At 45.7% G+C, this 25280-nt stretch overlaps 1 protein-coding gene across 2 annotated transcripts in view; it reads right to left on the minus strand.

Annotated features, from left to right (window-relative positions):
• The window catches only part of LOC144823334 (mitogen-activated protein kinase kinase kinase 6-like), a 1091718-nt gene that overhangs the window by 725405 nt on the left and 341033 nt on the right, over positions 1–25280 (minus strand). The gene's annotated exons all lie outside the window — the stretch shown is intronic.

Below are 25280 nucleotides of genomic sequence, written 5' to 3' on the forward strand. Positions count from 1 at the left end.
CAGGACATTGCCCAACTGGTCATTATGTCAGAGGAACAAGACCCCCCCTCCATACACACACACCCCTATGTCTTGAACTCTGGTATGGGAGCAGTTTTCACACCTCAGAGGAGTGTATAAGGAGGTTAATGCAAATTAGACTCTGAAGGCTTCAGGCATGTAAGAAAACAAGTTACTTACCTGTAACTTTGGTTCCCCAGTATTGGTAACTTTCATAGATTCCCATGCTTTGTATCATTCCCCGTCGTCGGAATGGGAGCCTCGGTAATATAAAAAAAAATACCATAGCAGTAGGTACAAAAGAAAAAGAAAGGCCTAGGCCTCATCTTATTTTGTAGCACATCCATCTCTTTGTGTAAAAGAGACCAAAAGAAGTTGCAACAACCAATCAGAGAAGCCTCACCCCATAGAACCTTCCTAAGAGAGCCTCAGAGCCTCGATTTTCATAGCCGTTGTGTAATAGCAACCACATCTGTACAAGGCTGAGCTTTCCCCCAGGGGATGAGGGTGGGCGCATGGGAATCTATGAAAGTTACCAATACTGGGGAACCAAAGTTACAGGTAAGTAACTTGTTTTCTTGCCCCAGTATTGGAACTTTCATAGATTCCCATGCTTTGTATCAGAGTAGCTAGCAGTAAGCCATAAAAGCACATTTTGTTACATGAATATCACTACATGTTATCATACTTGTCATCATAGGAAACAAGTCAGAAAATGTTACCATAGAATAGAATACAATAACTGATACAAAATGTGCAACACAGGAAGGAGGGATTGTAGGGAAAGCTCACCTCTCATTGAAAAAGATTTCTCAGGACTGCCTGTCCCACAGCTGCTTCCTCTTTCATGGAAGAATCCAAGCAGTAATGCTTCGTGAAAGTGTGGGTACTGCTCCACGTAGCTGCTCTACAAATGTCCTTGATAGGGACACCTGAGAATAGAGCCACCGATGATGAAACTGATCTCGTTGAATGAGCACGAATTAGTCTTTCTAGCGGTTTGCCCGCTTCTTGATGGCACAACTGAATTGCATTAGAGATCCAACTAGAAATACTTTGCTTTGAAAGTGGAAATCCCTTTCGTGGGGTACTATAAGAGACAAAGAGCGGAGATGATTTCCTGAAGGGTTTTTTCCGCTCCAGATAGAATTTCAGACATCTTTGAACATCCAAGGAATGCAGCGACCTCTCCGCTGGTGTAGTAGGTCGAGGGAAAAAAGATTTTAGAACCACAGGCTCATTCAAATGGAAGTCGGATGGTACTTTTGGGATACATTTTGGATTTGTCCTTAGAATTAGAATGTCCTTTTTGAACTGCAGAAAAGGTTCCCCAATCGTGAGCGCTTGGAGATCACTAATCCTCCTAGCTGATGTTAGAGCTAAAAGAAGAGCTAGTTTCCATAATAGAAATTTGAGATCCGCTCTGTGAATAGGTTCAAACGGGGTTCTCATAAGATGAGCCAAAACCAAGTTAAGCTGCCAGACTGGTGGCGGAGGCAGGACTGGAGGGAAAACCCTGAAGAGGCCCTTTAGGAATGGTTTCATAATCCTTGCAGACCAAAGTGAAGGACCTGAAGATATCCGCCTGAATCTAGAGATAACAGCCAGATGCACTTTGACAGAGGAATGAGCCAGACCTGATTTAGCCAGAGAAAGAATGTAAGGCAAAATCTGATGTGGAGCTGAAGTGTATGGGTGGAGATTCTGCCAGTGGCACCACCGACAGAATCTTTTCCATTTCGCCCGGTAAGTCTTGTTTGTACTCGGAGCACGGGCCTGAGACAAGATTTCTTTACACTCCTTAGTGAGGTTCAAATTCTGGAATTCTCTGTACTCAGGAGCCACGCTGTCAATTGGAGTGGGCTCGGATCTGGATGTAGCACTTGTCCCTGAGACATTGTCAATAGAGATGGAGTGGGCCGCAGGTGAATTGGCTGATCTTGTGAGAGTAGGAGAAGTTCCATGTACCAGAACTGTCGAGGCCACGCCGGTGCGATCAAAATCATTCTGCAAGGTTCCGCCTTGAGTTTCCGGATTAGTCTCGAAATCAGGGGTATTGGTGGAAAGCCGTAAACAAATGCACCGGACCAGGCAATCGAAAGAGTCCCAGTGACCTTAGATGGTGATCCCTGCTTGCGTAAAACTGGCATTTCTTGTTCTCTGGGGTTGCAAACAGGTCTATGGTTGGAGTACCCCAGACTTAAAAAATGTCCTCAAGAATGTCTTGATCTAACTCCAACTCGTGACTGATGGATTTTTGATGACTCAGTGCATCCGCTGTTGTATAGAGTGACCCTGCGAGGTGTTCCGCTGACAGAGAAATTTTGTGGAGAGTTGCCCAGTTCCAAATTTCCTGAGCTTCCCGTGAAAGAGCCTGGGATCTTGTTCCGCCTCGTTTGTTGATATAGTGCATGGCTGTCGTATTGTCCGTGCGAACCAGCACTGTGCAATTCTGGATTCTCGAAGGAAAGCTTGTAAAGCTAGGTGAATTGCTCTGAGGTCTAGCAGATTTATGTGGAACTTGCTCTGTTCGGGGGTAAAATGACTGCTCACGTGCAACTCCTGTAACACTGATCCCCAGCCTTCCAGCGATGCGTCCGTGGTTAAAACCATGGGAGATAGAGAAAGTTTGAAAGTTAGACCTTTTGAAATGTTGTCCTTTATCGTCCACCAGTTGCACGCTTTTCTCATTACTGGTGTTACTTTTATTTTGTCGTCGAAAGAACCTTTCGACTGGCACTATTGCTTGTCCAGTTGCTCTTGTAGTGGACGCATTCGAAGCCTGCAGTGCGGAACTAATGGATTGCAAGTTGAGATCGATCCTAGTAGGGATTTGTACCGACGGACGGATAGAGATCTCCTTTTTTGTAAAAGTCGATCCGATAGAATAAGTTTTCTCTGTCGTTCCTCCAAAGGGAAAGCCTTGCAGCGATTTGTATCCAGGATGGAACCCAGAAATCTGGCCGACTTGGACGGGAGAAGGACCGATTTGGACTTGTTGAGTTGGAGACCCAGTTGGTTGAAAAGTTGAATGCAGCTTTTGACTGCCTTGGAAGCTGCCTGAAATGATTGAGCCTTGACCAACCAATCGTCTAGGTAGTGAAAGACCTCTAGAGATTGTTTCCTGAGAAACGCCGCCACTGAGGCAAGAACTTTTGTAAATATCCGTGGTGCAGATCTGAGACCAAAAGGAAGCATCTTGAATTGAAAATGGCCCTGGCTACTGTGAAGCGTAGGTATTGCCTGTGAGCTGGATGGATCGGAACATGAAAGTACGCATCCTCTAGGCCTAGATTTGCCATGTAGTCCCCTGAATTTAGAAGACGTAGAAAGTCCTGAAGGGTGACTATCCTGAATGACAGCTTTATGAGATAGGTGTTGAGCTCCCTTAGATCTAATATTGGACGCCACTTCTCCTCCGTCTTGCGAACCAGGAAGAACCTGGAGTAAAAACCTTTCCCTCTGAGAGTGAGGTACAGGTTCTATCGCCCCCTTGATGAATAACTGGTGGGCTTCGAGACATAGAAGTCGCAGATGTGTTGCCTCGGGGGCGCGAGGAGCTCTGGAACGAGGAAGCTGTTGAAATTCCAACGTGTGGCCAAACCGAATGATATTCAGGACCCACTTGTCTGATGTAATGATCCTCCAGCTGCGTAGACAATGATAAATCCTGCCCCCCACTGATGTTACCGGAGGGGAAGGAACAGTAGAAAGAGCCAGAAGACCGCTATTGTCTCTTAGATGAATCTCGGCCCTGGCGAACTTGACGGCCTCTTGCTGCCTGCCGAGAGAAAGAAGCAGATTGGCCTTGCCTTTGAGAGTACTGAGGCCTGTAGGATTGAGATGATTGGGGATACGAGGAATAACGTGTAGGAGAGGAGGGTCTGCTTCCTATGGTCACCCCCACTTTTTGCTTTTGCTTCTCATGGTTTTCGACTTAGATGTGGCTGTGGGCCTGCTAATCAGACCCACAGCCCAGATAGTGCATCTGGGCTGTGGGTCTGATTAGCAGGCCCACAGCCACATCTAAGTCTCTAAATTTACACCATGTACTCTAGGTACATCCACAATTGGGAATTGGTTCACCTTCTCAGCCCCTGTACAAGTGTACCATAGGTGCCCAGGGCATAGGTGTAACTAAGGCCTACCAGGGGCTGCAGCATGTATTATGCCACCCCTGACTGGCCACTCAAATAGACACAACTGGCTGATCACTCAGCTGGGGCGAGGTTGTGTAACCACCCCTTGCTTAGGTATAGTATTCCTATATCGACCCTTCTATATAGACAGACAGTAACCTATAAGCCACTCCTATGGCAGGCCTTAACAATCCTGGAGGCAGAGTGCTTGGTTATGTGTGAGATGTTGCTCTAGCATGAGCTTTCGGAACAATGTCCTTGTAGCTGTTCTATGATATTGCCATACCATATAATCTTAAGTGCATTATGAACCTCGCGGTTAAATGCTAACTTTGGTTAGGCTTTATCCAAACATGTCGCGCAATGTGTCATACGCTTTGGAATACTACCCCCTCACCAATTCTGGCGACGGGGGTAGCATTCCACCCTTCTAGAGAGGGAGAAAACATGTTGTTGCGGACTATCCCGGTTAAAGTTAACCAGAGCCCCAATGTCACAAAATGGACGCTGCTGCCACCGGAACAAGTCTGACCTCCTGCTGCTGGGAGGCCTTCCAGTCACGGAGGTTTGGACAATAGGTTTCCTGCCTGGAGAGGTGCGAGCACCACCCCAGACAGGACTTTGTGTATTGGGACAGGGAGGGCTGAATAGAATGAGACACTGCCTGAAGCACACTAGGTGCTCCATGCATACTCCAGTTCAAACTGGTTGCTGGGGCACTCCAGCCTCAGCTCTGGCACGAAACTGGACAAAGGAAAGGGGGTGTAACCACCCCCCTTCCTGGTCCCACCCATAGGAGGGACCTAGAAAGTAATCCAGCCCCTTTTAGTTGTATAAAAAGGTAGGAACTGAGTCCTGAGACTTTAGATTAATCCTGAACCGAAACTGGACACGAAACTCTGGACCTTCAACATTCTGCTGAAGCTGAAGACTGAAGAATCTCCCTTGTGGCCAAGGAGTGACCACCCTGGGCAACCAGGCACCATCCAGCAAATCAACGGCTTGCTTTGTCGACGTTCCCGCAGGAACCCAAGCACAGAGCCTGACAAGACCCAGACTTCCAGACCTCTCCGACCCTCTCTTCACGACTGCAGCATAGCTGAGATCCGTCGAGGCGACGGGACACGTGGGACCGGACATCTTGGAAAACCTGCAACTTGCTGACTCTGCAGCTCCTGAGGCATCCTCGAAGCTGTGCACTGGGGATTGAGAAACCCCAAACCCAAGCTCCACCTGCACTGAAGATCAGCCCTCCACACTCCACGAGTTCTGCGTGGGGCCCTTCTGCTTGTGTTCTGCTCGACGCGTTGTCCGGTTGCTGGCCCGTTGGCTAGTAGCCTCTGTGACGACAATCCTTTTGAATCACCTCGCTGGTCTGGTTGCTCCAGACTGGCCCTTGCTTCCCTGCAAAGGTGAAGCTCCTCAGACCTTGCTGGTCTGCACCAGAAGCCTTTGTTGTATCCTGCGTGGGTTGCCTTTGCCAAGGCTCGTTGACTCCAATCCGGAGTCGACCCCTCCATCCGCGAGACCCTTCATGGGACAGTCCGGCCCCAGCACCTGGTCGTCGTCGACGCCTCCTGGTCCACGTGGCAGCCAAGACAAGCTTCAAGACAGCACCTGATTGCTCCTCGACGTAGTCTGGTTCCTTCCTGGTTCCACCCGGTCACTGGCTAGTGACCCAGACTCTGTCCCCTCTGCTTTCAGGTCCTCTTCATCCTCGATCCACCCTTGGATCCACCCGGACATCTTCCTCCTGCAGCATCTTTCTTCAAGGCTCCATAGGATTAAACGACGAAACCCGAAACATCTTCACACCTATGCACCCGCTGTCCGTGGCTGAGGTAACGCGAGTACTTCGGTGCTCCCAAGGGTGTTGACTATCCAAGTGTCTAGGTTTTTAGTTGTTTCCTCCTAGCTAAACCAGAAGTGTCCCAAATCCTTCTAAATCTAACTTCTAAGTTCCCATTGACTTTGCATTGACTCACACGTGTGCAAAGACACTGCACACGCCGCCTGTGAGCCTCCTACTTCTAAACTAAGGTTCAGATAGTGTAGCCCCAGCTATTCCCTAGGCCTTTCCTTTTCTCGTGACGTGGTACTTATACCACTTTCTTAATATATGGTTTGCTTCGCCCCTAGGGCCTAACCATAAATTGTGCAACTTAACGTATTCTGACTAAGTATCTTGTTATGTGCTTTTGCCTCTGATCTCATAACGAGTTCAGAGGAGTGTGTTAGTAAATAAATACATATACTTTTTATATATATCCTGTGTGGTGTCCTTTCATTTGATATTCAAGGGGTTACATATGGTAAAACAGCTGGCTTTACACACCCTCAAGAGTCTTTTAGCCTAAGATTGTTCTGTCCACGCTACCACTAGGATAGCTGGTCTATAAGGTTGACTTACAACCATCACCATAAGGGTTGTTTGGACTGGTGCAAGGTGTTCACTAGAATAGTGAACATCATATACCAGGCCAACTTCTCACTTAACGTTGTTGGTATCCTCCTCATTTGAATAACCTTTGCCTCTAGCTCCCCGGAACGGCCCCTTACGGTATTAAATAGTGCCTAAGGACCTAGCTGTTTCTGTGTCCTTTTTAATATCCTGCAAGGCATCATCTATGTGCTTTCCGAAAAGCATGTCACCATCAAAAGGCAAATCCAATATTTTGTTTTGCTCTTCAGGGCGAAACCAGGTAGCCCGAAGCCAGCCCTGTCTTCTGAGGACAGCCGAACCTGCTAAAGCTCTAAAAGCAGTTGTGGCGATGTACATGGCTCAGTCAATTATTTCCGCGGAAGATCGCTCCCCTTCTTCTAAGATCTTCCTTGCATCTGCCTTAGCGCTCTCCGGTAACTGGTCTACAAACGGAGACATATCGCACCACATTTGGCGATCGTATCGTCCTAAAATTGCAAATGCATTGGAGGCACGAACTAGGAGGCTGGACATTGATGAGAATCTTTTGCCGACATTGTCCAGGCGTCGACCCTCTTTATCCGGTGGAGAAGCCAGAGGAGCCGAAGGGTTCTTAGACTTCCTTTGTGCCGCCTGGGAGATTACAGAGTCCGGCTTTGGTTGACCAGTCAGGCACACGGGACTATCATCAGGGGCCCTGTATTTCTTCTTCAGTCGCGGTAGGACCGGAATGACGGTTGCTGGAGACTTCATGACCTTCACTCCCTCAGACCAAACCTGCTCTACGAAGGGAATAGAGCGGATGGACTTCCTGTATGGCTCTTTGAAATCGTATAGAAAGCAGTCTGATTGCACCGTTGTAACTGGCAGGCCAAATAGTTTTAAAGCCCTTTCCATGAGGTTATGGAAACCACCAATGTCAGCTGGTGGTGAATCTACCGGATCCGGTGAAGGTGGATCCGGGACGATGAACTCACTCCATTCCCTATTCGGACCCAGGACTTCTGTCACATCACCTCCATCATCCGAGGAATCGTCGTCATTATTTTCCCCATACACTTGCTCTGATGCTATTTTATTGCTATGCTCCGATACACTTTCAAATACCCATTCTTTTAAAGGAACTCCATTATATCGACCCCAAAGCTCGCAAACTGATTTTCTAGCAGAACTTCATACTTTATTAGAATCAATAGCAGGAATATCAGATTATACTATCCTGGGAGATTTCAACTTTCATTTTGAATCTACCAGTGATAAGGGATCTTCCTCCCTCATTAATGACCTTTTATCATTAGGCCTAAATCAGTTAGTTACTTCACCTACTCACAGGGCAGGACACACACTGGATGGTATCTTTACCAATAATTCCAACATCTCCCTACTGTCGGTTACTCCTTTGATCTGGAGCGACCATTCTGCAATTACCTGCACTATTCGGACCAAGAAATCTAACACTACAAATACAGGTCCTCACACACCTAAATACAATCGTGCATGGAATACTATTGATACTCCGCTTTTTCAAACCACCCTCTCCTCTCGCCTTTATATCCCTTCAGAAGACCCTGAAATAGCATCCAATACCTTCTCCTTGCTAGTACCATCCAAAAGGGTCTCGACGAATCGAAAGGTTCATTCCGCACCTTGGTTCTCTGAGGAGCTAAGACTAGAGAGACAACGCTGCAGGAATTTGGAGAGACATTGGCGCAAAGACTACAATAACAATGCTAAAATATCATATAAAGAAGCAATGACAAAATATAAAAATCTGATTATTTGGGAAAAAAGTAAATATTACCTAACCCAAATTGAATCTGCCCAAAACCCCACCAAGGAACTATTCCAAGTGGTAACTAAACAATCTATACCTCCAACAGGCTCAGCCATGGAAGCATCGCAAGATTTATATAACTCTCTTGCTAACTTCCTTGAAGAAAAGGTTACTCATATTTTTTCAAATTTCATTACCCAGGCTAATTCATATTCGTTCACATCCTATGAATCAACTAATACCTCTATCTCCACTGTATTTTCTGAATTCACTCATTTCCCTCTCGAGCAGGTACGTGAGCTCGTCCTAGCCATTAAATCTGGTTCCCCTCTGGATCCCTCTCCTCCCTCCATTCTCAAATTGATCCCGGATCCTATCGCCAATATTCTTGCAGATATATGCAATTCAATGTTTAGCACTAGTGTTTACCCTTCAATATGGAAAAAGGCCATCATTAAACCCCTACTCAAGAAACCCAACCTTGACCCGCTAGAACCAAAAAACCATACACCGATTGCCTGTCTTCCATTTCCATCAAAGCTCATTGAAAAATTAATGAATAGGCAATTAGCTCAATTCATCGACAATAATAATCTGCTCGATGATACTCAATTCGGGTTCAGGAAGGGTCACGGGACTGAGACAGCCCTGATCAAGGCCTCGGACGAGATCCTGGACAGAGGTGGAGCGGCTGTTCTTATCCTGTTGGATTTGTCTGCGGCTTTTGACACGGTCGATCATACCATCCTGATCGACCGTGTCGCCGCCATTGGCATTGAACAAAAAGCCAGGGACCTACTAACATCATTTCTGGCCGACCGCACTCAGTCAGCCAAGCTGGGTGAATTTTACTCTCCGGTTTTTTCCCTCCCATGTGGAGTGCCTCAGGGATCCTCCCCAAGTCTGACCTTATTTAATATCTATGTGTCGGACTTGGCAAGGACCATCAAAACCCATGGGATGAGGCTAACATCGTATGCCGATGACACCCAACTTGTGCTGGCAGTCCACAACAATGGATTAGAAGTGGCAGTTAATTTTTAAGAGGGCATGCGAGACATCAGCCTCTGGATGTCACGTAACTGCTTGAAATTAAAATCCGACAAAACTGAAGTATTGACCTTCGGTAGTTTATCCCCCAGCTGGTCCCCAACTTGATGGCCAACTGAGATGGGAGCCCCTCCACAGCCTGTTACTAAGGTCAGGAATTTGGGATTGATGTTTGACGATAAGCTCTCTTTCATCCACCATGCAAATGCGGTTGTCTCATCATCTTTCTTCGCCCTCAAAATGATTAAGAAACTCCTCCCTTTCCTTCCTCTGAGCGCAGGAAAAACTCTTATGAGCACACTGGTCTTATCCAAGATCGATTACTGCAATGACCTCTTCCTAAATGCCCAGGAAAAAGTCTTGAACAAATTGCAGTCAGCCCAAAATGCAGCAGCCAGAATATTGTCAGGCACCCCCAAGTACAAATTTATTTCCTCGGTAATACGTCAGCTTCACTGGTCGTCAATTAGGTACCAAATTAAATTTAAAGCACTATATATTGCATACAGAGCAGTAAACAACTCTGTCCCTGCATTCCAAGGAACTCCTTATGCCTGTACACCCCTGAAAGAACATTGCGTTCCTCATCAAACCGACTCTTAACTGTCTTACGGACTAAGAAATCATCATGGGGAGACATATGTTTCTCACCTTGCCCCCTTACATCAAGGCCTGTCCCTCCCTTCTTACTTTAAGGAAGCTAGTAAAAACATGGCTCTTTAACCAGTAATCAACTATTTCATCAGCTCTGCTCTTTGTCTTTCAGCGCCCAGACATCTCCGGGTATTTGCGCGCTATATAAATTGCACAAACATATAAATAAATATTACCTGCCGAACCTCCGCAGGTTCTTGATCTCTTGGCTCAACTTCAGCTGAATTGGAAGGTGGCAATGGTGGAGGGGGCGTATGAATGGTTTCAGGAGTTTGGGAAGGAAACCTTCTCCTGTAGTCAATTAATATCATTTGCAGGTCAGTTATCAGAGAAGAGGGCATCGAAACCATACCCTGCTGGGATTGCTCTGGAATCATTTCCCTGGGAGAAGGCTGACTCACTTCTTCATAGTAGCCCTCTGAATCAGAATCCTGATAATTTACGTGGAGCTGCGATGGACTGTAAGCATCTCCAAAAGGTCCATCATCTTCATCATCATCCTCCTCTGAAGACTCCTCCTCTAAAAGCAAGGCAGGAGGCAAGGGTGTCACCCTTCATGGAGACGTCATATCCAGTGTTATTGGCATCTTCGTCAATGGTGAAAAAGTGAAAATTTCGATGAGTCACCGTCGACGGGGTCGTCGTCAACGATGACAACGATGGGGTAGTCGTCGACGAGAGCACCGTCGGCGGAGTCAAAACCATCGTCGACGGAGGTGAAATAGTCGACGGCATAGTCGACGAGCTTGTCGTCAGAATCAAAGCCGACGTCGTCATTGCTATCGTCGACGTTGTCTTCGTCGACACCACCGTCGGCGTCGAGGATATCAATCTCGTCGACGATGAAGATAGAGATGGTCCAGTCGTCGACGTCGAGGCTGCCGTCGTCGACGCCGCCGGTCCTGTCGACGAGGCAGAAACAGGAGATTGAAGGATTTTTGTCGTCGACGTAACTTATGACACCGTCGACGACCGGGATTTCTTGTCAGACTTCGAATCCTGAGGTAGGGAACTAGGTTTTTTAAAACCTTTTTATTTCCCAGTAGGTGGAGAGATAACAGCAGGCCCTTGTGACCCCTTCTGAGGAGATACCACCGCAGAAACCAATCCCACTTTCTCCTTTACACCTCGGTGAGGAGATTTTCGGGGACTAGACCTACCAGACCTATGAGAGGTCTTAGAAGGTGGCTCAGTAGAAGTTGAAGGGGAAGACCTACCCCTCTTTTTAGATCTTCTTGAAGAGGAAGCCGAAGAGGAATCTTCACTGTCACTGGAAATGACCTCTTTTCTAGACTTCATCTTCTGCAGCCATGTTAGAAGTCTTCCTTCTCTGTCCCTCAATGTTTTAGTAGAGAAGGTCCTGCAGATCTTACATTCTGTAGCCTTGTGGTCCGGGTACAAGCAATAAATACAATCTGTATGCTTGTCATCCACATACAGACGCTTCTTTGAACAGGTAGCACAAGCCTTGAACAAAGCTTTCTTCTATTTATCTGACATCTTTGTTGCAAAATAAGGTTGTTTTTTGATACTGTAGAAAGAAAACTGAGCAGAGCTTAGAGGAGACTCTCTTAGCACAACGTGCGGTAGAAAATCTGAGGCTCTCTCAGGAAGGTTCTATGGGGTGAGGCTTCTCCGATTGGTTGTTGCAATTTCTTTTGCTCTCTTTTACACAAATAGGTGGATGTGCTACAAAATGAGATGAGGCCTAGGCCGTTCTTTCTCTTTTGTACCTACTGCTATGATATTTTTTTCATATTACCGAAGCTCCCATTCCGACGGCAGGGAATGATACAAAGCATAGGAATCTATGAAAGTTCCAATACTGGGGCAAATGGAAACTCCCCAGAAGTACCCTTCTCTTAATATTTATTACAAATCCAACTTCACCATTGAATTGGCCTTTTTATACATATTAAAATGTTCTGAATTATTTTCTAGCGGTTTCCTAGCTGAGGATAGTATTCTTAAATGTAATACTGCATCTCAGTGTTTCTCTTAGGTACTTACTACAGTGAAATTATTCACAGGTGGCTAGTCACTGTAAGGTCATATTTAACATTACATTTCTATATCTCCTACTTTTAAATCACATGCACAGCTATTAAGCCTATCTATGGGTTACTTCTTAATATTTAAAACAAGGGTTTTGATTTGTCAAAAGCCAGGTTTATATTGCCGTTGTAATAGATGGCACAATAGGTGCTGTCTCCACTAGTGGCATCTAACTTACAGACCCTGGGTACACTTGGTTCCACATAGTAGGGACTTATAGGTTAGTTAAATATGCCAACAACGAGTATACTAAATCAACAGTGTTTAAAAATGGGGAGCACAGATGTTTTACCACTGGTTACTATGTGTAAAGGGCACAGAGTTCTACAACCAGCACAAATAGGGCTCAGTAATAAGAAGAAAAATCCAGGGTGACCATACAAAAAAAGGTGGAATTTCCAAAGTGTGCCTGTATTCTTATTCAATTAACAAAAGTCTTTCAGGTTAGAACTACCTGTGCAGCCATGAGTAAAGCAATTTTCTGAAACTCCCTAGTGTGAGGTGGTTACAACTCTTTAACCTCACCTTTTATAGTACATTTCCCATTGGGGCTCAAAACAAGGCAGCATCTCAATTTTTATTGTAAATGAATGAAAACGTTTATACTTTAATTTCAACTTGCCCTGATTTTCCTACAAAGGCTTCAGCCTCAGACTTAAATAAAAGAAAAACCTACAACTGATATGTACTAAATGCCTGCTGAGTGAACATAGCCCCAGGTCACTGATCGGAACTCAAGGAATCAATCCCACCAAATTCCTGGGGATTCAAATGCAAACATTTGCTGTAAAACAAGTTACTTACATTCACGTTGTGGTTGGTCAGTATTGATATCTTTCTAGATTCACATACTTGAATCTTCTCAGTCTTCGAGGTGGGAGTTCCTTTGTAATTCCAACTAGTAGTATAAAGTATTTTATTTAGGTCTATTATTCAATTTCCCCACAGGACTAGCAGCAATTCGCATTGTTTTGTACATGACCAAAGTTCAACCGATCAGATCAGAGCTTGCATCCTTCCCTCCTGTATAGTAGCTTAACTCCTAAGATTTGGAAGCATGTCTGGAAAGCATCCCATGCTACATGAGAAACAATAACAATGAGTTGAGCAATTAAAGAGGTGGTGTGTGGGTCACATGTGAATCTATGAAAGATGTCAATACTGGAATACCACAGTATATAGGTATGTTAATTGTTTTTTCTCCAGTACTGAATCTTTCATAGATTCACATTCTTAAATCTGAATAGTTAGGAGTATTCCGTTAAAGAAGGGCATTAAGACATTGCACAAACTCTATGCAGAGGCGGTTAACATACAAAGGTATTAATGCATACATAGTGTACAAAATTAACAAAGAAATAAACTTTACAAATAAATACCTACACACTCACCTTATTGAAACAGTTTTCTAAAGTACTGTTTGTGGCCCACAGCGGCATCCCTGTTAATGGCATCCAAACAGTCATGTCTGGTAAATATATGCGTGGTAACGAAAATGCTACTTACCAGTATGCATCATCTCTTCACGGCATGTAGAGCTGTAGATTCATACACTTGCATAGATCGCCATCTGGTGTTGGGCTTGGATGTTTGCACTTTGTTTTTGTCTTCAAATACGTTTTTGTAGTCACGAGATAGGTGACCCCTCCTTGCGGTGATAGTGTGCAGGGGCATCGACTCCATCTCCAGATTGTTTTCGCCACAAAAGGTGATGATGGAGTTAGTAAGAAATAGAAAGAGATGTCCATGTGGGTCTTATCTAAGTAAGATAGCACTGCAACAGATAGAGGTACACGGGGAGGCGGGTGGCCATATATGAAGCTACAGCTCTACATGCCAAGAACAGATACATACTGGTAAGTAGCATTTTCCAGTTGAGGCATACGAGCTGTAGATTATATACTTGCATAGACTATACAGCAGTTATCTCCCTAGCGGTGGCTAACCTGTATCTATTGCAGTGGTCTGAAAAAGTGTTCTTAATACAGCCTGACCCACACTAGCTTGTTGTTTTTCTTGCACATCTACACAATAGTGTTTTGTGAAAGTGTGAGGTGTAGACCAAGTTGCTGCCTTGCAGATGTCATCAGGGGAATATTCCATATGAAAGCCACAGAAGCCCCTCATTTGCATGTGGAATGAGCTCTAGTGTGAATGGTTAATGTACATTTGGCTTTAAGATAGCATATTTAGATGCACTTAAAATCCACCTTGCAATCCCCACTTTTGAAAGGGATTGCCTTTATGAGGTGGGGAGAAAGCCACGAAGAGTTGTTTAGTTTTCCTAAAATATTTTGTTCTTTCAATTTAGTAGAGTATTGCTATTTTAACGTCCAGCGTGTGAAGAGCTCGTTCTGCCACTAAGTCTGGCAGAAGGAAAAAACTGGGAGTTCTACAGACTGGTTAAGGTGGAAGGCAGACACGACTTTAGGTACAAATTTCAGGTTAGTCCCATGATCCACTTTGTTATTATGGATTTGCAAAAATGGTTCTTGTATGGTTAATGCCTGGAGTTCACTAACTCTTCTAAGAGATGTGATAGCAACAAGGAAGGCTACTTTCCAAGACAGGAACTGTAATTCGCATTTGTGCAGAGGTTCAAATGGGGGGCCCATGAGTCTGGTAAGACAATATTTCCATACCGGAGAGGGTGGCGCTCTGGGTGGAATTATTCTTTTAAGTCTTTCCATAAATGCTTTGATAGCGGGTACTCTAAACTAAGACACATGTTGTTTGTTTTGGAGATAAGCTGCTATTGCAGCGAGATATGGTATTATGGATGAATATGCTAGGTTACATTGTTGTAGGTGCAAGAGATAACAGATAATGTTTTGAATGCACAAGTTACTACTTGTGTAACAATATATCTGTAAGAGACATTAGTTAGAGATAGATTTCTTACCTTAGAATATCCCCAGGCGTCAGACTGTATCCGGAAGGTTTTGCTAGCAGTACCTCTGCGTGTCAATAGGTGGCGTCGTGCGGCTCCGCGTCCGTCTCGGGCGTCGTAAGCGCCGAAATAACATCACAGAGACTACTTAGGCGCCACCCATGCGCGCGGACGTCAGTTCTGTACACGACATTCCACGCCAGGAACGCAGAGCCATGGAAGAAACTGTCCACTGGTGCTTAAGAAACTAGGGCCCTTAAAAAGGGATGCTCCTAACCCCAGAAATCAGTTCGCAGAACGGGGAGGATGGGTGGGGCGGAAAGGAATCTATCACTAACTAATGTCTCTTCAGATATATTGTTACACAAGTAGTAACTTGTACATCTGAAAGACACACGTTAGTGATAGAATCCTTACCTTAGAATAGATACCCCAGCAATACCAACCCGGTGGTGGGTCTGCGAACAAGATCACACCAGAAAGTCACGGAGAAGAGAACAGCCAAAGAAGCCATCTCTTCGGACTTGGCTGTCAAGGCAATAATGCTTGGTAAAGGTATGCAGCGAGGACCACATAGCTGCCTGACAGAAATCCTGCAAAGGGACTCCCGTCCCAGAGCATTAGTGGCCACTGTCGCCCGAGTAGGATAGGCACGCAGCCCCACAGGAGGCTCCTGCCTAGCCAAGGAGTAACAGGCCTTGCTGCAGAGAATGACCCACAGAGAGATGGTCCGTTTGCGCACGGCCCTACCTTTCTTGGCGCCCACGTAGCCAACAAAGAGTTGGTCATCCACCCGGAACTGTTGTGAGCGCCTCAGATAGAATGAGAGCACACGTTTTGGATCCAGATGGTGGAGCCTCTCTTCTTCTTTTGAAGGATGCGGAAAGAAGGTGGGCAAATTGATGGTCTGCCCGATGTGGAAGAGAGTGACAACCTTTGGCAAGAAGGAAAGACGGCTCCTTAAAACCACCTGGTCCGGATGAACAGAAAGGAAAGAAGGTTTAGAAGAAAGAGCCTGGAGCTCACTCACTCTTCTGGCAGAGGTGATAGCAACCAGGAAAGTAGTCTTTAAGGTAAGAAGACATAAAGGACAGTTGTGAAGCGGATCAAAGGGAGCGCACAACAGAAAGGTCAAGACAAGGTTTAAGTCCCATTGAGGCATGACGAACGGCACAGGAGGAAAAGTGTGTGTAATGCCTTTCAGAATACAGTTAACAACTGGGGACTTAAAAAGAGAAGGCTGATCTGGAAGCCGTAGAAAGGCGCAGATGGCCGAAAGGTAACCTTTGATAGTGCTCAGAGCAGAGCCCTGCCGGGCCAAAGAAAGAAGGAACAGAAGGACTTCAAAACAGGGGCAGAAAGGGGATCCACAGACTTAGCTGTGCACCATGCCACAAACTTGTTCCACTGGCAGGCGTGCACCGTTTTAGTGAAGGGAGACCTGGCTGCTAGAATGACATCACATACTTCGGGAGGAAGATCGAAGTGGTCAACTGTCGCCGCTCAATCTCCACGCATGGTGGTGGAGGTTGGACAGGTTTGGGTGGAGGACCGTCCCCTGCTGCTGCAACAGAAGATCCTCCCGAAGAGGCAGTCTGATCGGGGGATCGATCGCCATTCTGAGTAGCTCGGGATACCAGTATCTTCGTGCCCAATTCGGAGCTACATGGATGACTTGGGCCCGGTCGCGCCAAATCTTCTTCAGCACTATGGGCAGAAGTGGTATAGGCGGAAAGACGTACAATAGACTGCAACTCCACTTGCGACGAAAAGCGTCGCCTAGCGAGTGCCGCCTTGGAAATTTGTGCAGAACTGAAGACATTGCGCGTTCTCTTCGGTGGCGAATAGATCTAACCAAGGCTCTCCCCACTGCTGAAAGGGACCTTGCGCCACGTCCGAGTTCAGACACCATTCGTGATCAATCAAGCACCGGCGGCTGAGTTTGTCCGCCCTGGCGTTCAGAGAACCTGTCAGGTGTTGAACGACCAAGGTAATGCCTTGATGTTACAGCCGTGTCCAGAGGCGCATAGCCTCCTGACATAGGGTCTAGGACCCCACCCACCCTGTTTGTTGCAATACCACATGGCGGTGGTGTTGTCCGTGAACACCTGCACCACACTTCCCCGGACAGAGGGAAGGAATGCCTTCAGTGCAAGTCGGATCGGCCAAAGAGGGGCACGCCAAACTGAAAATGCTCCTGGCCTACCATGAAGCGCAGGTAACGCCGGTGGTCCGGCAGGACGGGGATGTGAAAATATGCGTCCTGCAAGTCCAACGCTACCATCCAGTCTCCAGAGTCGAGGGCAGCCAACACCTGAGCCAGAGTCAACATCTTGAACTTCTCCTTCTGGAGGAACCTATTGACGTTCCTGAGGTCCAAATTGGGGCGCAGGCCCCTCTGGTCTTGTAGGCCGCAAGACTCCCAGGCTCTGAAGGAGCCGCAGAGGCGGAGCCCCTGTCCCCCTCGTCCGCATACGGGGACCGACAGGGTGTAGTCAGAGACAATGCTTCTTTGACTTCTTTTTGTGACTTCTCTTACCTGAATCCGAGGGTGAAGACTTGGAACACGAGGAGCTGGTGACGGTGGCCCCGCGAGCGTTCCCTAGAACGGCCCCGGAACTGTGAACGGCGCTGGGACGAATACCGAACCTCAAGCAACTTTCGGAGCCGCTCCCTCAAGGCCTTCGAGGCCATAGCTTGACAGTCCAGACAGGACCGAGAATCGTGGTCGCATCCAGGCAGTAGAGACAGACGTCGTGGGGATCCGGCACCGACATGTTGCAATGGCAGGCCCCACAGGACTTGAAACCAGGCATCCCTACAAGCACCAGAGAAGATCAATCAAAGACAAAAAGCCACAAAAAAGATAGTAAAAAAGTGACTAAGGTAGTGCTCTAACCAGATCTGCGCTTACTGGCGCGGAAAAAGAAAGAACTGACGTCAGCGCGCATGGGTGGCACCTAAGTAGTCTCTGTGATGTCATCTTGGCGCTTACGACGCCAGCAACGGACGCGAGCCCCACAACGCCACCTACTGACCCGCAGAGGTACTGCTAGCAAAACTTTCTGGATCCAGTCCGACGCCTGGGGATATTCTAAGGTAAGGAATCTATCACTAACGTGTCTCTTTCAGATGGAAGCATCTGATGGATTGATTGTTATTTGTACAGTAAATTACAAATAGTTTCCACTTTGCAGCGTAGCATGTTCTGGTTGTAGGATGTCTAGCCTCTTTAATGATGTTCATGCAATCTGGTGGGAGATTGACGTAGCCAAACTAAGACTGCAGGTGCTAGATAGCAAGGTTGAGTTGACTGGCGTCTAGATGCCTTATCTCTCCATGGTTCTGAGTGAGAAGCTTTGGTGAGAGGCTTAGTTTTTGATGAGGAACTACTGATAGTTCCAAGAGGGTTGTGAACTATGATTGTCGGACCCATGTTGGAGTAACCAGGATCATTGAGAGGGAATGCTGTTTGAGCTTCCGAACCACTAACTGAATGAGCAGGAGAGGCAGAAAAGTGTAAGCACATTTGCCTGACCAGTTCATCCATAGCCCATTGCCTTTGGACAATGGGAGTGGATACCTGGACGCGAAGTTTGGGCATTGAGAGTTTTGGTGTGGGTCGAACAGATCTATTTCTGGGTGGCCCCACATATGAAAGAATGGAAGATGAACTTGAGGATGAAGTTCCCATTTGTGGAGCTGCTGTCTTCGACGACAGAGCAGATCAGCAATTTGATTGTGTACTCCTGAGAGGTGTTCTGCAAGGAGATATGTGTTTTGCAGAATGGTCCATCCCCATATGCTTTGTGCTAGGTGTGAAAGCTGTAGTGTGTTTTCCCCCCTGTTTCTGTATATAGTACATTGCTGTCATGTTGTCTGTACAGACCAGGGCAGTTTTGTCTACCAGGTGGAGTTGAAAGGATTTTAATGCCAGAAAAATTGCCAGTAATTCTAGGTAATTTATGTGGAATTGTTTTTGCCGAAGGGTCCATATGCCCTGAATGGTATGGTTTCGAAGACGAGCTCCCCAGCCAGTGAGCGATGCGTCTGCTGTTAGCCCTATCTGTGGAACCGGGTTGAGGACCGTCCGCCCTTTGGAAAGGTTTTGTGTGTTCCATCACTGCAGAGAGCGATGTAGGCGGCTGTCAACCAACACCAGATCTGTTAGCTGACCGTGAGCCTGGTTTCACTGAAGTGCCAAACACTCCTGTAAGGGACGTATTTGGAGTCTTGCATTAAGGACGATGAGAATGCAAGAGGCCATCATCCCGATTAACGGCATGAACACTCAAGCTGGTAATGAGTGTTGAGGCTGAAATTGTGATATTAGAGCTTGCATGTTGCATATCCGGACTGGGTTGGGGTGTGCTAGAGCTTTTGAAGTGTTTATTGTAGCTCCTAGATATTGTTGTGTGCTGGGCGGTTGGAGGTGGGACTTGGTGAGGTTCACCGTGAATCCCAAGTTGTGAAGCAACTGGGTTGTTTTGTGTGTGTGTTGCACACAGCTGCTGTGTGACTTGGCCTTTATGAGCCAGTCGTCCAGATAAGGGAACACGTGAATATGTTCTCTTCGTAGGTGAGCTGCCACTAGTGCGAAGCACTTGAAGACTAAGATGCTATGGTCACCCCGAACGGGAGGACTTTGAACTGGTAGTGTTTACGGTCTACCACCAACCTGAGATATTTCCTGTGAGCAGGGTGAATGGGAATATGAAAGTAGAATCCAGAGTGGAGAGAAAGTCACCTTGTTGAAGCAGTGGTAGCACATGTTAGAGTGTGACCATGTGGAAGTGGTCTGATTGAAGGTAAAGGTTTAACTGTCTGAGGTCCAATATTGGCCTGAGAGAAGAGCCGTCCTTCATTGGAATTAGAAAATATAGGGAGTAAACCCCTGTGCTTTGATGAGGCAAGGGGACTGGTTCTATTGCGTGTTTTTGTAATAGAGAGAAAACCTCTTGTTTTAGGAGAGTCTGATGTTCGGAGGACATTGGACGTTGTCTGGGAGGTATGTTTGGGGCAGTGGAGGTGAGTTGCAGGCAATAAGCATACTGTCTAATTGGTCTTACCCACCTGTCTGTTGTGATGGAATTCCACACAGGTAGAAACTGTGAGAGACGTCCCCCGACAGGAGCGGAATGATCGGGGAGAAGCGAAGGAAGTCACTGCTTGGTGGTAGGGGAGCTGCAGGTGTTGTTACCGCGGCCTCTTCCCTTCTTGTTGTTACCCCTGTAACCTCCTCGAAAATATCCTCTGGAGGACGTAGTTTGATTTGGACTTTTATATGATGAAGAAGAATGTTACGAGACAGTAGTGTTGGAGCCAGCCCTGTAAAAGGAGCGACGAAAAGAGCCTCTAGGGGAAGACAATTGCAAGGTCCCCATGGACTTGGCAGTCTCAGTATCCTTTTTCATCTTTTCTAAAGATATATCAATTGTGGGCCCAAAAAAATGCTCTTGGTCGAAAGGCCGTTTAAGAATAGTGGATTGCACCTCTTGCTTGAATCCGGATATTCGGGGCCAAGCGTGCCTGCGTAGTAAAACTTTGGTATTAATAGCACATCGAGGGCACATTTCATAGATGTGTTGGTTATTAGTTTATCTTCCTGTATAAGGTCATTAGCTTTGTTTTTTTATTGCTCAGGAAGATGTTGCATAAACTTTTCAAGCTCATGCCACAAATAGAGTTGAGTGTGGCACTTGGTACACAGGAAGGGAGAGCTGCCCTGACTAGGTGGTCTTTTAAATTCCTACTCTTTCGGAATGAGAATAGAGGCTTCTCTATGTTCAATAGGACATAGGACATTCAAAATGTGGGAATTGTAATGTTTGCCAGTTTACCTTAGAAGGTAAAAGTTTTACTTTCAATAATGTAACATTCAATTCATGTACTTTTTACAACTGTAACACCACAAATGTCATTTATTTGATTCACTGTCCATGCAAGAAACTGTACATTGGCCAAACGACTCAAAGTCAAAACCAGAATTGGCCAACACAGGAGCCGAATAAGATGTAAAACACCCAACGCACCATTGGTTGAACATTTCTCAGAGGCAAACCATGACGCAGATGACCTACGATGGACAGTTTTGAAAGCACTTAAATTGCCACCAAGAGGAGGAAAGATGGGACAGTTTCTAAACTGTAAAGAACTTAAGGCAATCATTTTCTTTGACACAATTAGGAGTGGCCTTAACAGAAATGAGTATTGGGCCTCCCTATTGTAAACTATGCTTCTAGTTAATGATAGGAGAATTACAATTTTACTCCTTCAAAATGGTTTTATATTCAAATGTTTTGAACTGCATGACCTTGCCAAAATGATACTGTTCCCCGAATTTTTATTCCATACTTTTCAATTTCTAAATGCTAATTCAAACCTGTAATTCCTTACTGCCAGTATATAATCCTTACTGCAAATTTGATTGTTTAATGCATGTTTTCTGTCGCACAGCATGCCCCTTGCATGCCTATTTGCACGTTCAAAAAGGTACTAAACACCACTCCAAGATGGCAACACCTTATCACAGCCCAACCACACACGAGTCCTTCCTTTATTTAGACTCCCCCGGCTCCGGCGGCCATTTTGGCTTCCCTATTTAGGAGCTCCGTGTGAAATCTAGCTTATCTTTACAAGCCATCGTGCCATTGACGCGTACAGCACATTGTTGCTGTTTCCAGCCCTCCTTCTCAAAATTGAGGTAAGAACAGACCCCTTGTGTGCTTTTTCACCATGAGGAATTAGCGTTTCCCATTGCAGACGGCTTATTCCTTCCTTAATTTTTTACAGCAGGCTCTACTTAGAGACCAGAAGTCTTGATCCCCAGGAGCTCCCAACTACCTGGATATTACAGGAGATTTAACTTCCTCCACCCGAAGTTCATTTACCCCCCTGCCGATATAGGTATGTGGCTTCTACTAACACCAGACATAGCTTGCCTCACTCCCATCTACTAGCACGGCATCTAACCCGGGTCCTTCCTTCCCACCACAGGGTCTGGGTCAAAAAAGCGGCAGTTATCCGGCGGCTACGGCGCCGTTTCCCTTGGCTGCAACAAGTGCCCACAATTAATTCGGGTAAGTTTCTGTAATGTTCAGCACACTCCCCGACCCTGCGTGCCTCTACCCTGGCTCCCACAGAGTCACTTGTTCGAGTTACCATTCAATTTCCAATTCCTTAATTCACGCGCAAACGCTGAGTTATCAACACATCGCTTTTGCTTCTAAGCTATTTGGGTTAAACGGTAGTAGCACCTTTACTCGACAGCCTCGGGCAAATCCAAATATTGATGAACGCCCCAAAAACGCTTCAATCACTTAAACCACCATTGCGTCATTATGTGTGGAGCATAAGCACGATATACAGTATGCCTTGCACCCCAGCAAAAGTAGGTTGTTTTAGGTTTGAGTCAAGACACTTTTTACCACACATTTCCTTTCGGCTGAAATTTTATTCGGCATGACTATTTCACTCAAGTCACTAATTGTTTCGCTGCCTAGCTGTTTTCCTAAATGTTATATTCATTTTCGTAACTGTCTCTCACAGACCACTGTAATTTTCCCTCCCTGTTCTTTACCCAAACAGGCCATTAATACTTTTCCCAGGCAAATGTATTGATTTGGTCCAGGAGATGATCCCGAGAATTAATGAGCAATGGGATCGAAATGTTGACACTTGTCAATAGCACCACAGTTTTCCATTGTACCTAACTTTTGTGGTTTCTATTTCTGGTTAAACTCGCTGCATAATATCATACATGCGAGTGACCACAGCTCAAAGTTTTTGCCTGTATTTATGTTTATTTGTTTTGCTTGATCAATCTTTATTGTTCACCACACTTCTTTCCCAATATAGGGTACAGGCTTGTGCCCTATCATAGAAACCGTCGTTTCAGAAATTGTTGACTATATTCTTAACTATTGTTGAATAAAAACTCCACGTCCGGCTGGGCAGTGGATTCTTATAGTAACCTATTGTGGCCTATATTGTATTTTCGTTTTTCATTCTTCAGTCTGCTAAGGACCATTGTTCCTCTTAATAGAATTGTTAACCGTGGTCCCTAGCCAATTATCGGGTCCCCTTGTCTTTTCTAAATACACCATCCCTCCATTGTCACAAAAAACGTAGTGGTAAGAATGCCGGCCCCTTTTCACCCACCATTACATCGCCAACACCATTTCCGGCTTTAGCCAGACCATATCGTCGAATGAGCCACTGTCCTGTGTCCATTGCCTGTCAAGCTGTTCTTGTAAAGGACTCATGTACAACCGGCAATTCGGTACGAGAGGGATGCAGCCTATATCATTCCCAGGAATGATTTGTATTTCCTTACTGAAATGGACCTTTTTGTGACAGAGAAGATCCCAGCCTAATTATCTGTATCATTCGCCCTACCATTGGATACACCTTGCAGATGTTTGTATTCATGACGGCTCCCAGAAAAGTTATCTTTGTTCGTGGGATTACACTGGATTTCTCCTTGTTTATGTGAAGGCCCAGGTTCTTGAATAATTGTAGGCATGGGTTTGTTGAATACTTTGCAGCCCTATAGGAGTGTACTTTATGAGCCAATAGTCTAACTAGGATTCACTATGTCCGCTCTGTCTGAGATAGGCTGCTTTTGGGGCCATGCATTTGATGAAAATTCTTGGGGGGGGGGTTAACCCGAATGGTAGCCCTCTGAACAGGGAGTGACTTCCGACCACCTGAAATCAGAGACATTTTCTGTGCCCCACATGAATGGGAATGTGGAATTATGCCTCCAGAAGATCTAACAATGTCATGTGAACTCCCTTGTTCAGGAAACAAATGATGAACCTGATCAATTGAAAGGATTGTTTTGGGAGATATTTGTTGGGCATCCTAGGTTTTGAGGGACTTCTACTGTTCACTTGGGTATCAAAGACAGAACTTCCTATTTTACCTGTCGATGATATTGATCTGAGAGGTGGATGGTAGGGAGGTTTCTGGATAAATACAGGGTGTGAACATACTATATGATATCCAGAACCCACATGTATGAAGAGATGGATGTCAATTTTTTTAACAGTTGAAAAGAGGGTCACTGAAATGCAAGGGAGGTAGAGGCATTGAAGTGACCAATATTCTTGTATCACTCCATTCAATAAGATTGTTAACCTTTTGTTGCAGCAGCAGCCCGTCTTCAACCGGTCTGCCTGGCAAAAGTTCAGGTCTGGGATGGTCTATTCTCATGTGAAAACTGCTGCCAATAGCCCTGTGCCTTCTGATGGTATTATTGATATTTAAATGGTTGGTAACTACCACGGAAAGAGTACTGTCCTCTTCTTCTACCACCTCGAAATGATGAGAATCTTTCTCAATGGAGTGTACCTAAGGCATGAAAAGTCTCTGTGTCAGACTTCACATCATCAATATGTTTACCGAACAAGGCATCTAATTAATACGGCATGTCCAATATTTTGGATTGGACTTCCGCTCTGTAAGAGGTTGCTCTAAGCCAAACCATACATCTTAGAACTGCTGCCCCTGCCATCTGTCTAAAACCTGTGATGGCCACATACAATGCTGTTTCTATTATCTGTGATGATGTTTTTTACCCTTCCTGAAGGATTCCCTGGTGTTCTTGTTTCTTTTCTTCCAGAGGGACTACAGTACATGAGCAAGGTCCAGACCTATTTTCAATCATAACAGTCCAGTATGATTAGGGTACTGGACGCTCTTATTGTAATATCTGCCCTGGCTGAGAACCTTTTACCAATGTTGTCCAGTCTCCTGCCCTTTGTCATGGTAGCTGAACATGGTGCCATAGGATTCTTGGATCTTTTTTGTGCCGCCTGCATTGCAAACAAATCAGGCTTAGGATGGCCTATCTGGCATGCTGGCGAGTGTTCAGACACTTTGTAATTTCTGTCCAGCCTCGTTATCACAGACTACTATGGCCGGGTTTTTCATAGCCTTGAGACCTTAATTCCAATATGGTCAACGAATTGAATGGATCACGATGATTTTTTTGTTATATTCCTTAAAATCATACAAGAAGCACTCAGTCTGTAGTACCAATGTTGGTAGGTAGAAGGGCTTCACCGCCTTTTCAATAAGCGAGTAGAACCCTCCGATGTTATCAGGTGGCGTACTTGCGCCTGGAGGAGTTAGAGGTGTTGCTTGGGGGTAACGTAGTTGTCCTATTAGTCAATCACAGAGTTGTATGGTCCTGCGGTATTCCCCCTCTTCAAACTCATCATCTTCAGTCCCTTCATCCACATAGTCGTCGTGCATGGTCATGGATTCCACCTATCTTGGTTGGGGTATCTC

Source organism: Lissotriton helveticus, chromosome 3_1 (assembly GCF_964261635.1).
Source record: "Lissotriton helveticus chromosome 3_1, aLisHel1.1, whole genome shotgun sequence".
Lineage (NCBI taxonomy): Eukaryota > Metazoa > Chordata > Amphibia > Caudata > Salamandridae > Lissotriton > Lissotriton helveticus.